The sequence below is a fragment of the Apis cerana genome, linkage group LG13 (genome assembly GCF_029169275.1).
Source record: "Apis cerana isolate GH-2021 linkage group LG13, AcerK_1.0, whole genome shotgun sequence".
In the NCBI taxonomy this organism is placed as follows: Eukaryota; Metazoa; Arthropoda; class Insecta; order Hymenoptera; family Apidae; genus Apis; species Apis cerana.
In genome coordinates this window covers 9,308,421-9,322,977 of record NC_083864.1, presented here as the reverse complement: position 1 = coordinate 9,322,977, position 14,557 = coordinate 9,308,421, and the positions used below count along the sequence as shown (strand labels likewise).

The 14,557-nt window shown below is 38.3% G+C and overlaps 1 protein-coding gene across 3 annotated transcripts in view; it reads left to right on the top strand.

Annotated features, from left to right (window-relative positions):
* The window catches only part of LOC108003973 (uncharacterized), a 272,622-nt gene that overhangs the window by 63,243 nt on the left and 194,822 nt on the right, over positions 1–14,557 (top strand). The window lies entirely within an intron of this gene.

The following is a 14,557-nucleotide window of genomic DNA, read 5'->3' as shown; positions in this document are numbered from 1 at the left end:
GAACACTGAGTCGTGTCTACAAGTGTGAGACAAGAGAGGGGACCCGATATTGCCGCCTTATAATAAGACAGTATCGCATGAACGAACCGGCATTGGGTCCACAGAGGGCGGTCCGAACAATGGACCTGAATATCCGCGGCGAGGAGAGAGAGAGAGAGAGAAGTACATGATGCACCGCGTTGCGTGTGTAACAAGAGAGGAGACACACGCGTTCCTTCTCTTTCTCCACTCCTTCTCCTCTTCTTCCTCCTCCCCCGTTTTCTTCTGCGGCGGAGAGAGCAAAGAGAGCACAGGGCGTGGATGGAGGAGCAATGCACGCCATATATCAACATCGTACCGATAACGAGGTCCCCAGGAGGCTACCGGTCGTCGAAGATGCCGGCTAACTTTGGTCGCCGCACGGTACCAACTCGAGAGGCTCTCTCTTCTGGTTTTCGCTTCTCGACTCCTCTCCTGCTGCGCCCTCTCTCGAATGAAAAAGCGCGGACGCGATCGGACGAAACGTTGGCCGGTTCCAGTAATTTACGGTGGATCGCGACCGAATTTCGAAATGGTTTCTTTTCCGAGGGATTACTCTTTGCCACGGTCAGCTGTGGTCGAGAACGTGGACGAAATCTCAATCGTTGCGCGTGAAAAATTTCGAAAAATTTTAATACGAAACGGTGTAGAAATGGATAACTCGAGTAAAATTCAATCTATAAAAGCAGTTTTATAACCTCTTCTTAATTCTTCTTAATTATGGTCTCACATTGTTGGTCTGTTCCGTAATTTAATAGTATATAATAGTATATAATATAATAATTCGGGACCGAATTTCGAAATGATTTTTTCCCGAGGGATTATTATTTGCCATTTTTATTATTGTTCGCGGCATTTTTCTGGACACCGTTGCGGTCGAGGCAAGTCGAGAAGAAGTGTTGGAAGTGTAGAAATCGATAATAAGGAACTCGAGTTCTCTTTTGAAATACGAGGCTCGTAAAATCCGATCTATAGGAACAGTTTCACCACCTCTTTGACACTTCACTTCAGAATATCACTCACGGCACTTCGCAGGATCATATTTTCCACTTATCGCGCCTATCTCGTAACATCTGTAAAGCGTTTCCACTTACCCACTCGACGGACAAGTGTTACTTCCTTCGTCTGGAAGAAAAAAATATAGACGAAGAAAGGGAAGAAAAATAAAGTCTCGAGAGTTAGAGAGAGAGAGAAAGAGAGAGTACCGTATCCGTGCACCGTGGCAAATGAATAATGCATCAAGCCGACAAATTTATTAATTGCACGATGCGAATCCACTGATATTCCCGTGAACATGCAAATCGAGCGGTGCGCATTATTGTCCGGCATTGTTCGCCGCCTCGTTCACGACCATATTGGAGGCTAAGAGCGGCGTAGATCCGCCTCGCGAAACCAAAGAAAACTGCGCCTCTTAAATTAGTTAGATAAGAATTTTAACACTGATCCGTTCCGTAGCAAGCGAACCGGCGCGCAATTGTAGCGGCCGGAATGTTTACGCGGAGATAACGTGGTTGAAAACTCGTATTTATTTTCAAGCTTCCACTTTCGGTCGAGCTCGTTTCCGCTATAATACCTGGCTCAAAGTGTTAGCGAGGTTTTTTTAATCGAAGAAACTTATTTGATTGGCTTGGATGTTATTTTGCCTTGGTTGAAATTGCGATCAAAAATCGATTCGTATATCAAATGTTCGATGTGACTGTCTCGCGTAACAATCTAACCTCTATTTCCTCGCCAAATTTATGAACGTTCAAAATTAATCCAGAATCAAGAAACACTCAGAAAACACTCACTCTCAGTCAATGCTTCTCTCAATACCATTGATACAATACAATATAATTCTTTTACCAACCTTTCGTCACATAACCTCCAAATGTATCCAGAAAGTCTTATTCCATCGCCTCGACGTACGAAGTTTCGAAAAAACAAAATTACATCTCACATAAAACATGCCTAATCATCGATCGATTCCTTTGTTAACCCAACTGTCAACGTTACTTCGAAAAAATCTCATCGGTATACGAAATTTCGAAAAGAAAAGTAACTTTTTGCGCGGTTCGATCCTCGGCTCGACTCGACTCGACTCGGCCCGGCTCGGCTCGAGCGTGTACGGGCTCGGCCGCCGTGGACATTGTAGGGCTTATATGGCGATCCGGCATAAATCAAAGGGCTAATATACTGGCCGGGCCCCGGTAATGCAGCCGCCGCGCGGCGGAGGTCTTTTTATCGGCCGAGTAAGACAATACGCATTTACATACGCGCGAGCGCTGCCGCGCGGCGTGTATGCCTTCCGCGCCACGCCACACGGCCCCGCCGAGCCACGCCACCGGCATATGGCATGGCTTATTGGAGCGGAGGCCGCGCCACCGCGGCAATTACCGCGCTTCTGCCCGCCGGCTCCTTCGGCCGCGCATCAAAGTGCCTGTCTCTCCTCCCTCTTCGACTCTCCATCCCTTTTTTTCGCTCCACTCTTTCTTGCCCGATTCTCCGACCGGGTTGCGACCGGGTGATGGAAGGGGGAGAGAGATCGCGCTTATAGGGGTGAATCCTCTTTTTGTCGAGATTCTTCCCTCCTGTTTGATTCTTTGTTTCCTTGCTTTTTTCCTTTTTTTTCGGCAGGATTGTTTCTAGAAGCTCGAAAAAAGGGTGTTTGTTGTTCGAGTCTGTTTGATCTACGCAGGATAAGCGATTCTTACTTCATCCTTTGCTTTTTCAAATAGGATTTGAAGTTTGACGAGGTTTGTTGATGCACAATATCTTCAAAGTAATATTTATCTTCGCACCAGTCGAAGATTAAAGAATCGTCGTAACAGAGATCATCCCTAATTGTCCAAAACTTTCAAAAACTCGTACCGTAGTGGATCGGACGTGTAGCTCCCATTCACCACTAAAAACCCCGGATGTCCTTCGTCGCAATTAACCAGCGGCCAATCTCGAGTCGGGCCAAACTCGATTAAAACCCACCGACGAAAAGAGAGGAGGAAGAGGAGAGATGATAGAGAGAGAGAAAGGCGTACGTCGCAAGAACGCGTCCCATTCGTGAGGGTTAACGAACGTCCCTCTGTGTCCAGTATTCGTACATAATGCAGGGCGAAGGGAGGAAGGAGAAAGAGTGTATCAGCCGGAGTGTAGAAAAAAGAATTACACGCAGGCCGGTTTGGGTGGGAAGAGGAGGAGGAGGGTCTGAGGGATTCGCGGTTACGGGGACCCGGTGCGGCTTGACGTAGAAGAATTTAGGAGCGACGGCGAGAGCAAAGGCCCAGTTCGCGAGTCGGCCAGGTCCCTTTGAAGTCTAAAAACAATGGCATTGTCTCTTCAGTCTAGCGAAAGGTTGCATCTCCCTCTTTTTCTCCTGCCTCCGCCCCGGTCTGATCCCTCTCTTCCCCCCTCCCTTTCTCTCTCTCTCTCTCTCCGTCTTCCTCTTCGGCCGCGTAAAGCGTTTTTAGATGTTTTTTCCCGCTCGACGGAGAGAGGTCTCCCGAAAGGCCGCGATCGGTAAGGGCAATCGGACCAATTTACATTTTTCATTTACATGGGGCCGGCATGGGGCACCGTCGCAACGCGGCCCCCATGAGATACCCCTGCGGGACTTTCCATCCGGCCTTGATTGAAGATGGGCTGACAGGCTTGGAAATAATGCTTCCTGGCGTCGTTCCTACCCGGGTTTATTGGTTCCAGGAGAAATATTCCTCGGACGGTGATTGTGGTCTCTTGTGTACAAAGGACGACACGTTAATCGGTTAATGAAGATCCCATATGGCATATTTTTGCTCTTGATTTGATGGTATTAATTTTTCTAATATTTACAAGAACGGGGATAAAGAGGAATTTTGCGAATACTGCTCGCGTCTCTCCCCTCTCGTGGAATGCTACTTCAAAGAGACGATTCATCTTTTCCCCTCCATTCAACTTCCCAACGTTCCGAAATAAAAACGGTTGAAAGAGCGGAGTTGTTGTTGTTACTTCTATCGTTGGAGCTTCAACGGTTTGCTACGCGACAATAGAGAAGCGAACAGTGGCATTCAACAGTGAAATTTGTATACAGCTATTTATTATAACGTGGCCCACTAAATTATAGGAAACGGAATTCAGCTGTGCACGCGGTAGCAGAGAGAGAGAAAAAGAGAGAATCTTGAGTTCCATGTTTTCAGTTTCGAGATTGAAGGGGTTGCGTGGCGAGTGGAAGGCGGTGAGACGACGGGTCGGATCGTTATTTCGTTGGAGCGGGTTCCAGGAGAGAGGAATACAGATTCGGCGTGTGTGTCCGTTTGCGGTGGGCTGCGGAGGCTATTAGGTCTCGTATAAGAGCGTTCTCCTTTTGTCACGAGCGGAATTTATTCGTCTCGATTCGGCCCGGGCCCCCTCCTCCCCCTCCCCTCCTCTTCTCGTCAAAAAAGAAGCCGACCTGTCCAGCTCCCGAGTTCCAGACGATACCCTGCCCGCCTTTCTAGCGTCTAGATCCGCCGACGATTTGAAATTCCGGATGCGGCTCACGCATCCGCCCCTGACTTCTGGATGACCGATGTCACGCGTCACGAATGCCTCGATTCGCGCGAAATAATAGCTAATACGAGTCGGGAGAACTTGGCGCGACTCTTCGAAATTCGTGAAAAAGGGTCCCCCTCCCTCCCTCTTGAAATCGTGAGCGAAATAAAGATAAAAATGTTCTTTTTATTATAAAAAAGTTTTTATTTTTTTCGATTTTTGTACTTTGTTCACACAATTTTTAACATTTTGGAAAATGTTACACACAATTTGTCACACAATTTGGAAAATTTCGGATCTTTGATTGTATCTTTTCAAGCTGATTGCTCTTTTCAAGTTGTACTCTTTACTTTGTAATTTCTTTTTTTCTTTTTTCGCGTACGAGATAAAAAATAACGATTTTCGAAAAGTTCGTTCCTATTCTCCGCTCCGTTATTTTCAGAATCTGATAAAAATGGAGGTAATTGGTGTAACCAGAAACAATTCCCGGCATGGCCACCGGTCACCACGGTTAATCGTGTATATATATTCGCTGGTTCCAGTCTATCGCGATCCAATTAAGAAAACGCGAGGCGTGTGCGCCTTGGTGCGCGTCTTCGTCTCGCCTCTTAAGGAACCGCAATTATCGGGCCGTCTCGGGCGGAAGTCAAATTGAGAAGTTCCAACGGCAATATACCGAACGCTCCTGTGCTCCTTTGATTTACGCGCGCGAGCACGTAAGGCTGGTTTTAATGAACGCGTCGTCCCTCGATCGCCCCGTCGTTTATTTTCACCATCTTGTTAATCACTCGACTTATTGTTAGCTCGATAACACGAACCACCACCAATGAATTTTTTCGAAAATTCATTATCCGTTCGGTTTCAATTATAAACAAGCGATCGGGTTTTAATTCTTTCAGGGGTTAATTATTATGCGAATCGAAGATAGCATGGTAATTGTAATTATGTTCTTATCAATGTTGTTTCGCGGAATTAATTTTTCAAAGGGGGAAAGAAAACAACCTAACCTAAAACTTCATTTCAATTACCTACAGTACCTACGAGTAATATAAATTTGTCTAGCAATCTAACCTAACCTAATCATAAAAATTATCATTTATTAATTACACGAGTGTCTTTCCTAGAATCGCGTAATATTTGAAATAATATTCTAAAATATTACTTTACGCGTCCAATAATAAGAAAGAGAAATATAATCTATCGATCTAAAAGAAGAAAATTATATTCTTCCTCGAAATTTTCGAATCGAAAATCGAAAAATCCATTGAGAGAATCTCCCCGTTCTTCGGAATCTCGTCTGACAAAACTCGCCAGTCGAAAATCGCCATCTTCTTATCTGATTCCACGATCGCGCTGTGGCCCGGATTAAAAGTGGAGGCCTCGCAATTAACGAGCAGCCGGGACGGAAGTCGATTTGAGAAATTCCGGGCAACGGGTAGTGGGGAGGAGGTAGAGGTCTGTTCTTGGTCCAGGATCGTATGAAATCGATGCACACGTGTACACGGTAGCACGGGAGCATTTATCGGGGGTTCCAGCCGCTGTCCTTTTTATTGATCGTCGCAATTAAAACTCCGCGTCTCATTAATTGCACCGCTGGCCCTTAATTAGGAATCATCAATTCGTGGACCGACCACGGTTACGTGCCAGCCACCGTGTGTATGATTAATGGCAGAGATCCGTGGCTTTTAGTTAGTCACAAAATTTCGCCCGACCGCGATACGAATCGATTTGTCGTTCGACAAAATTCCTCCTCCTCCTCCCCCACCTCTTTTGAAATTTTATTCCTTCTATATGTATATATCGTTCGCGCTCGTATCGCCTATAAAATGTTTTTATTCGATTTATTTTATTTTATTTTATTTTATTTTATTTTATTTTTTTTTTAAATTTTTGTAGAGCGTGTTATTCGGTCGGTCTTGTTCGAACGTTTCTTCGTGCTGAGAGATCAACAACAGGCAACGAGAACGTCAACTCTGCGTGAGATCTCGCGTGTTAAATCGAAGGGAGATGGAAGGAGAGGGCGGGTCGGTGGACGGCCGGTTGGAAATCTGTTCTGTTTCTGATATTTATAGGAATTTGCACGGTGATACATTTATTTTGACCGGATACCGCGCGTTTCGATAATTAAAGGGTTGAGGGGGCGTTGTTGGCTCTTCTTTATGGTTGATTCCTTGTTACTTTTGCGCTCGTTAATTGGCTTATTGGTTATTTTTTCTTTTTTTTTTTTTATAGGAGGTTATATTCGATGTTGCATATGGAATCGTTTTAATTATATCGGGACATGGAAATTAATTAAATTCAGGCACGCGCAGGATACGCATTGTAGGTAATTAATAATGGTATTTATAGGTTAGATTGCGCTGGTTGTTAATTCGACACATCGATTTTGCCGAGCGTGGTTAAAGGAATGTATAGGGAAAGTTTTATTTTAACTGAGAGAGATTAATATATTTCGAGCAATTTTTGAAAATTGAAAAATAATGCATGATATTTTAAAAAATACTCCTTGATTATAAATTAATGTGTTTCAATTTAAAAATTTAATTCTGATTAATTGACGTATTAATTAAAAATAATATGAATTTATTGTCTATAATTATATAATTATACGATTCTTTATTATTATAATTATATATAATTGTTTTGGCTCTCGAATTGATTAATACCTTGTATACTTAGCAAATTAACAAAAAATGACAAGAGTAAATAAACTATCGAACATCTAAGTAATTGTTCTTTTCAGTAGATTGAGATAAGTACGTCTGACTAGGAACGGACTCAAACTACTTTCTCCCTTTAGAATTCTACAGAATAGAAGCTCAGAAGTCAATTTTTAAATTTCTTTGAATACAGAATCCAATTTTCTTTCAAAATACTTTATCCATTAAAAAAATATTTTAAGATACTTGAAAAAAAAGAAATATGCAAATATAATTATATTTATTTGCAAATATAAATAATATCCTTCCTTGATTCCTTCCTTAAAATTGATCGTTAAAAAAATTATTCGCCAAAAATTCTTAACTTTTTCGGTAATTTTATCATCGAACCAAAACGAAATGTCTTTTAAATATCACGAAATAAACATATCTCATCGAAAAAGAAATCCTCAAGGATTAAGCCATTGTTGACGGCTTTCACGTCCGCGTAAGTTGTTCATCGCATCTTACTCAGAATTTAATCTACGCGAGGAATCTGCGCGTCCGCGCCGAGAGACTCGCGCGAGTCCGCTCGAACAGGCTCGCAGAGACGATCGAATCGGTCACGTCGTCCCTGCCTTCCCAGAGGCGCGATGCGTGAGCCACGATGACCTTTGTCCCAAAGCTTTGGCGAAACACGGCCAGATTGCACGGTCTTCGTGCTACGTCTTCCTCGCATGTCCCCGTGTACACCATTGTTCACAAGTGTGTTTGAGGTTATGTACGAGAAATGGGGAGGATTTGTAAAAATTATTATAGAAACGCGTTAGAACTTTTATTATCATTTTAACCTTGAGGAATGATTCTAATAAAGTGTATCCATTTTTTGAAAAAATCGAATTTTTGATAATAAATAAGAGATATTGTAATTTAATATATTATGGAAAAATGTAAGAATTTTTATTACGTGAAGTTTATAAATGCAATATTTGTTTTCTAAATGAATTCTTAAAGATTCAGAATAAAAAAAAAATATTGCTTGTTTTTGTATCGATCTCACTTGTATCAATACAATTTGATTATTAATACAAATTAAATGGATATATTGTTTGCCTCATAATGGAATTAATTTTTTTGTATAGTTATTTTTGTATTAACAAAAAAAAAAGAAGAAAAAAGGAAATTGTAATAGGTCTGATACTTATGAATCAACCTGTATGCGTTTTCGTTTATCTGCACGCGAAATATCGATTCAACTTGTTCCCGAAGTTTTATATTCCTCTTTCATGGTTTTCAGATCATCCTAAAAGTCACTTGAACACATATTATTAGTCAGGTTATGTAAACATATTTCTTGAAAAGCGACCTTTAGCGTGACACGTGCGGCACGAACCATTTCGATCTTCGAGAGGTAAAGAGCTAAAGAAGCGATCGTAAATCGATTCCAATCGAATCGGTTCCGTGAGATTGGTTGTCTGTTTGCTCGGTGCGTGAAACGAATTGAAGGTTGGCAATAATTGTTGAAAAAAAAAATCAAGAATTAAATAACAAAATAATTTTTTCAAAATATATATTCAATTAAATCATTAAAGCCACGAGGAAACTATTATTATTACAATCATTATAAATTCAGAATATTCAAATAAAAATTTATGTATTCTTTACATAAATTATCACAAATAGTAGTTATAAATATCAAAATTTAATGTAACAATTAGTCACATAGTTAAATATTCTGTAAAAAAACCTATATTACTGTATTATACTCTTAAATTTCGTCTCACAAATTTCTTCATTCTTCAATTTTCATTTTTTAAAATTCTTCACTTCGTACTATCTACCGCGATACAATATATATCATTCGAACACAAAAAGATTCGATCTCAAATTTTTATTCAATTCGCACACTCGATCAAACTCGATCGAATTGAATCAATCTTAAATCCCCTCCCAAAAGAAAAAGAAAAAGAAAAAAGAAAATTAAGAAAATCTCATCAAGGAACAATTTTACTTCTCGAAGTTTATTATTATCTCGTTCGATTTCTCGTTCGAATAATATTTGTTGGGAATAGTAGGAAACGAACACGAGCGACCGATATCACGGATACATTCAATTAGAGATCGTTATAGAGATGCGATGGCGATCAATTGACTCATCGGCTCGTAATTCGCCAAGCATTAACGAAGGGGAAACAGCGTGGGGAACAAGGATGCGGCGTGTTGTGCGTGGACGATAATTGGCCACGTTCGTACGCGTAACGTGAAATTCTTGTTGCGTTCGAGGCAGCCGGTCGGCTGATGGTCCCGATGCAGGGGTCATGGTTCAGAGGTCCGATGCGGGTCTTCCGCACACATCCATATTAAGTGGCTCGCTTTCATGCGAGGCGGCTGGACACTGAAACGCTCTTAAAACGAGCGGATACAGAGTTGCACTCGGTGTCACCGAACGATACGGTGAACGAGATTCTCCCCGTACTATTCCTTTAATTTTTCGTCTCGTTTTCAATTTTCCTTCATCGGTTTCTATCTTCTTATTTTATATGTGATTCTCTCTTGTGTGCAATTTTTTTCCCCTATGTCTATTAAGTAATTTTTTTTTTATTCGATTTCGTAACGAACGTACAACGTAGATTACGTATGTTCTCTTCGAAGATTATGAAATGTTCGAAGGTATACGCTCGGTATTTAATTTTGTTATTTTTGCGAAAGGATTATTTATTATTGGACATTAATTTATTATATTCGGGAAATTTAATTAAGTTCAGAAGAAAGGAGATTTATTCTTCGAAATGAGATGAAAAAGATTGTTAAATGATATTTCTTTGCAATATGTTTTATATGGTATTTCAAAAACCAATTTTTGATTATACTTTAGCTGTGTCTTAATATTGGACAAGCCTGCGTATTTGTCTATTTTTATTTTAAAAAAAAACTTAAATTTTCAAATGAGCTGATTAAATATTAATATCGTTTTTAAATGTATTTTTTTTTTTGTATTAAAATTATTTTATAAATTGCTAAGAATTAAACATTCTTATGAATTCTACGATATTTTGCATAGCTTTAATTCTTTTTATGATAAGCACTTTATTTACATATAATTCTAATGCTCATCGTTATTCAATTAATGTATATTTTATACTTTTATCAATATGGCTGTGTTATTAATTTTATTATTAATTTTATAATTAGGATTGATAAATTATATAGAATGACTGTGCAACTTCAGATAAATTTGTTCTGATTAATAATTCCATTTAAAAAAAAAATAATTAAAAAATAATTAAAAATAATTTAATAATTTACGAAATCTTGTCGAGATCTAAAATAATACATTTGCATTGCATTCAAATGTATTTGATGTCTGTTACGAACAAAATTTTCGCACGTTATTTTTGTATCATTATCTAAATTATTAATCTGTTTTCAAGAATTATAAATTCTTTTTTTTTTTTTTTTGAAATACTTCTGTCGTATACGTTTTATTGATTATTTTATAAATAACATCGTAAACGATGAACGCGAATGTTGACATATATAATTTTATCGTTTTCTTTATTATTGACAAATTATTAAAATCATGAAAAATAACTTATCATTTATTGTTCAAAGAAATGCACATATTTATATATTTATCGGAAATTTAATAAAACACTTTTTATCTCGAATATTATTTTTCACTAATGAATATTGTGTTGACAATGAAAATTATTCATTCTCAAAAATTTAACAACAAGCAAATGAAAACAAGGAAAATAAGATGTTCTATTCTATATTATTTTCTTCAATAATTTATTTTTATATTTATTTCAAATTACATTTTATATTAATATAAAAATTATCAAAATTATAGAAACATCCTCGAAACATTTTTACGAATGAAACTTATTTCCTTTCTATAGCTTAGAAATATATTGTTCGCGTTATTCGTTTTCATTTATCTCTGTCCTTGCTCCATGAAAAAATACGAAATAAGAAGAGAAACCTTAACAGAGGGAACAGAGAGATCACGTTTCTCCATTTTTCCAGAGACAGGGAATCTCACGGTACGCGGTCACTTGGAAAAAAGAAATGCAGTCACGAAGAGAAGAAACTCGACGGTATCCTCGCCACGCCATATTTAACTCTTTCGACAGAGATGTACATATCCGCCCATATATATTCATAGATTATTATCTCAATTTTATATAACATTCTACACATTATTGCAGAATTAATTCTTTCGGTGAATTAAAATTCATTAAAGGAAAAAAAAAAAAAAAAAGGAAGAAAATTAACTCATTTACTCTTTTAATTAGAAAGATAATGTCAAGGAAACAGGATATTTGATACGAAGAGCACATTACAAATTCTCTTCTTTTAATTTAACAATTAACTAAAGAAAATGACGTCGTGCTTAGACACTGTATTAATTTTTATAAGTTCATATTTTTCGTGCGACATTAATGATTCCTTGATGATTGAAACTAATATTTTCAATAGGAAAGAGATCGAATCGCAAAGGAAAATAAAACTTTTATTCGGAGTATTTATTAAAAACCATTAAATTTTAATTACGATTCATCGGTGGAATTGAAATACATATAGAATTAATTAAAAATACTTTTCATCGTGAAAAAATATATATATAGAAATAAAGGAGACCAATAAAAATTATAAGCAAATCATTTTAAAGTACACGTGATTCGGTAATCAATGTTTTGCTACTTTGCTTTTATCGGGTCACAAAAGTCACCGTTAATTTTCTGTTTAATATTGTACATCATAATCTGGACAAATTTGAAATATTGCGTAAATAATTTTCATTACGCATGGCTACCTTTAAAAAGCAAAATATCTATTAATTAATATCTATTTAACATTATAATTTTTTCTATAATTAATAATTTTCGTGCAGAGATTTACTATTAATAAGAAATACAATACAAATCTTCATATAAATCTTCATCAATTCGATCAAATATACAATCGGAATGGGGTACCTATCGAAAAACTAGCTAATTAAAATTTTATGTATAAATTTTACTTTAAATAATATTATGATTTAAAACACTTGAATAACATTTATTCGTCAACATTTTGTTACATAACCGTACACAATCGATTCTTTCTTCCATTCCCGAATTATTATTCTCAACTTCGATTGTTCAAACATCGTGCGACATTTGATATTTGACATTGATCAGAAAATTAAACGAACAAAATCTTTTCGAAATCCTTTCGAAAAATTTCGAACCGCTCGCGATCTTCACGATCTCGGTAGAAACGCGTACCCTTCCCTTCAATTCCAAATAAAGGAAAAGAGACTGGAAAACGGAGAGACGCGGCGACGCGTCTGGCGGCGTCGAAACGGTACAGAAGAAGCCGCGGAGAGATGCGGACGCGAAGGAGAAGAAAGAGCAGCGCGGAGGAGGGAGAGGGGGTCGGCCGGGTCGGAGGGATCGAGAGGGTCAGGGGTCACGGGTCGTACGGCATAGCCCTGACCTTCGACCTTATCCCCTTCCAGCTCTTCCCGAGACCCCGCACAGACCCCTACCAGTCGTACCTAGAACTCGCTCCTACTTCGTGTCCGACTCCGCTTCGGGACTTCGCGGTGCGCCCGCGGTGTCGTTTCGTTTCGTTCCAATTCGTCGCAAGAAAAAAAAAAAAAGAAAAGAAAAGATCCTCCTCCTTCTGCTTCTCCTACTCTCCTTTTCCTCCTTCTCCTCCTCCGGGTGTTTATCAAGTGTCTTTGACTCGAAACGAACGACTTTAAATTTGAAGAGGAAAAAACAGAGGCGTAGTCGATGACGAGTGAGTTATAGTTCTCGTGAAGTTGAATTTCAAGGACCTTGGCACGATTTCGGGGAAAAAAAAGAGAAAGAAAGAATATATCTAGTGGACATAACGTTTGACATCGTTTGCGGTTTCTTTGGACGAATGATCGTTACAACATACATAGTGATAGGAACATATACAGTTTCGTGAAATCTCGTTCCGAGGCAACCTTGACACGGTTCAGTTTTCAGACAACGGGACGCATTGCGTGTGAAGTTTGAAGAAGAAGAAGAAGAAGAAGAAAAAGAAGACAAGGAAGATGAATACGAAGATGGTGGCACGATAAGAGTGGTAAGAGTTTCGAATGAAGTGAAATTTAATTTTGTCAAGGCGTTGACACAGTTTGGCAAAGAGACGGCGAAAGGTGGGCGCAAGTTTCAAGTCAGTCGTTCGATTGGTTGATCGACGAGCGTGCAAGTGCAACGAGCGCGGATCTGGCGCGGACGCATGGAGCGGCGCGCAGCGGAGCACCGCAACAAGGTGTAACGACGCATCGATTCGATCTTTACAACAGCGGGGCCACGCTGATGGAGCCTTGTTGTTCGTGGCGTGGCGTGGTACGCGCGTACGCCCGACTTCGCCGCTTCTTTCCTTCTTTTTGTCACGCGACCTCGATTAGGATGGATGGTGAATTGATTTTGACCGATCGTTTCGAGTACTTTGAGATTTTGAGGGATGAATGATGGCACATATGGTGATTGTTGAATCTGGTTTAGATTTTGTTTTGGGGAGTGTAAATAACATTCGTATCTGTGAATTTGTTTCGAGAGATTGGTAGGTTAACGGTGACTGTAATTGTCTTCGAAATTTTATTGATTATACCGATATGGAATTTTACTTGGTCCATTCATGGTTGTCTTAGTTTAAAGAGGAATGTTAGAGATGGTTCGATTTTGAAAAGATTCTCCTTATTTTTTCGTACGCATCATCGTGAATCGTTGCACTTGATGTGTCAATTTAGGGACAGAATTTTAGGATGATTGCGTAGGTTATGGTAAAAGTAGAAAAATTTTAAATTATTTTCAATCTCATCGATACTTTCACCTTTGCCGTTGTAGCGACATTCGACATTTCACCTGACTAGTTTATATATGATAAACTGCTTTCAAAAACTGTTTATAATATGAATTGATTTTCATATTTTCATAATTTTGAATGTATTTTCATAATAAGGAATTTATCTATGTGAATTTTTTTTGGAATTAAATTGTAACATTAATGAATTTTTCATCTAGTTATTTAAGTGTTTAAATAGTGAATTAAAATATTGATTACAATTCGATGTAGGATTGCAAATCAATTGAAATATAAATATGAGTGGAAGGACATATTTTCAAAATAGCTTTACTTTATCTTTAAATCGAAACGTGATATTTTTTTTTTTCGATAATTTCATTCAATATTTCGTCATTTATTTTTATCAGTGTACAAATTATGCAATTTTTAACTACATCTGACGAAACTTTTACTTCCTAGCTTACTTTTCTTTTTATCATTTGCAATTAGTTAATCATTCAAAAATATACAGTAAAAAGTATTTGAAAGAATTTATGAAATGAACTTATTCTATTAATATTTTAAAATATACTAATCCATCATTC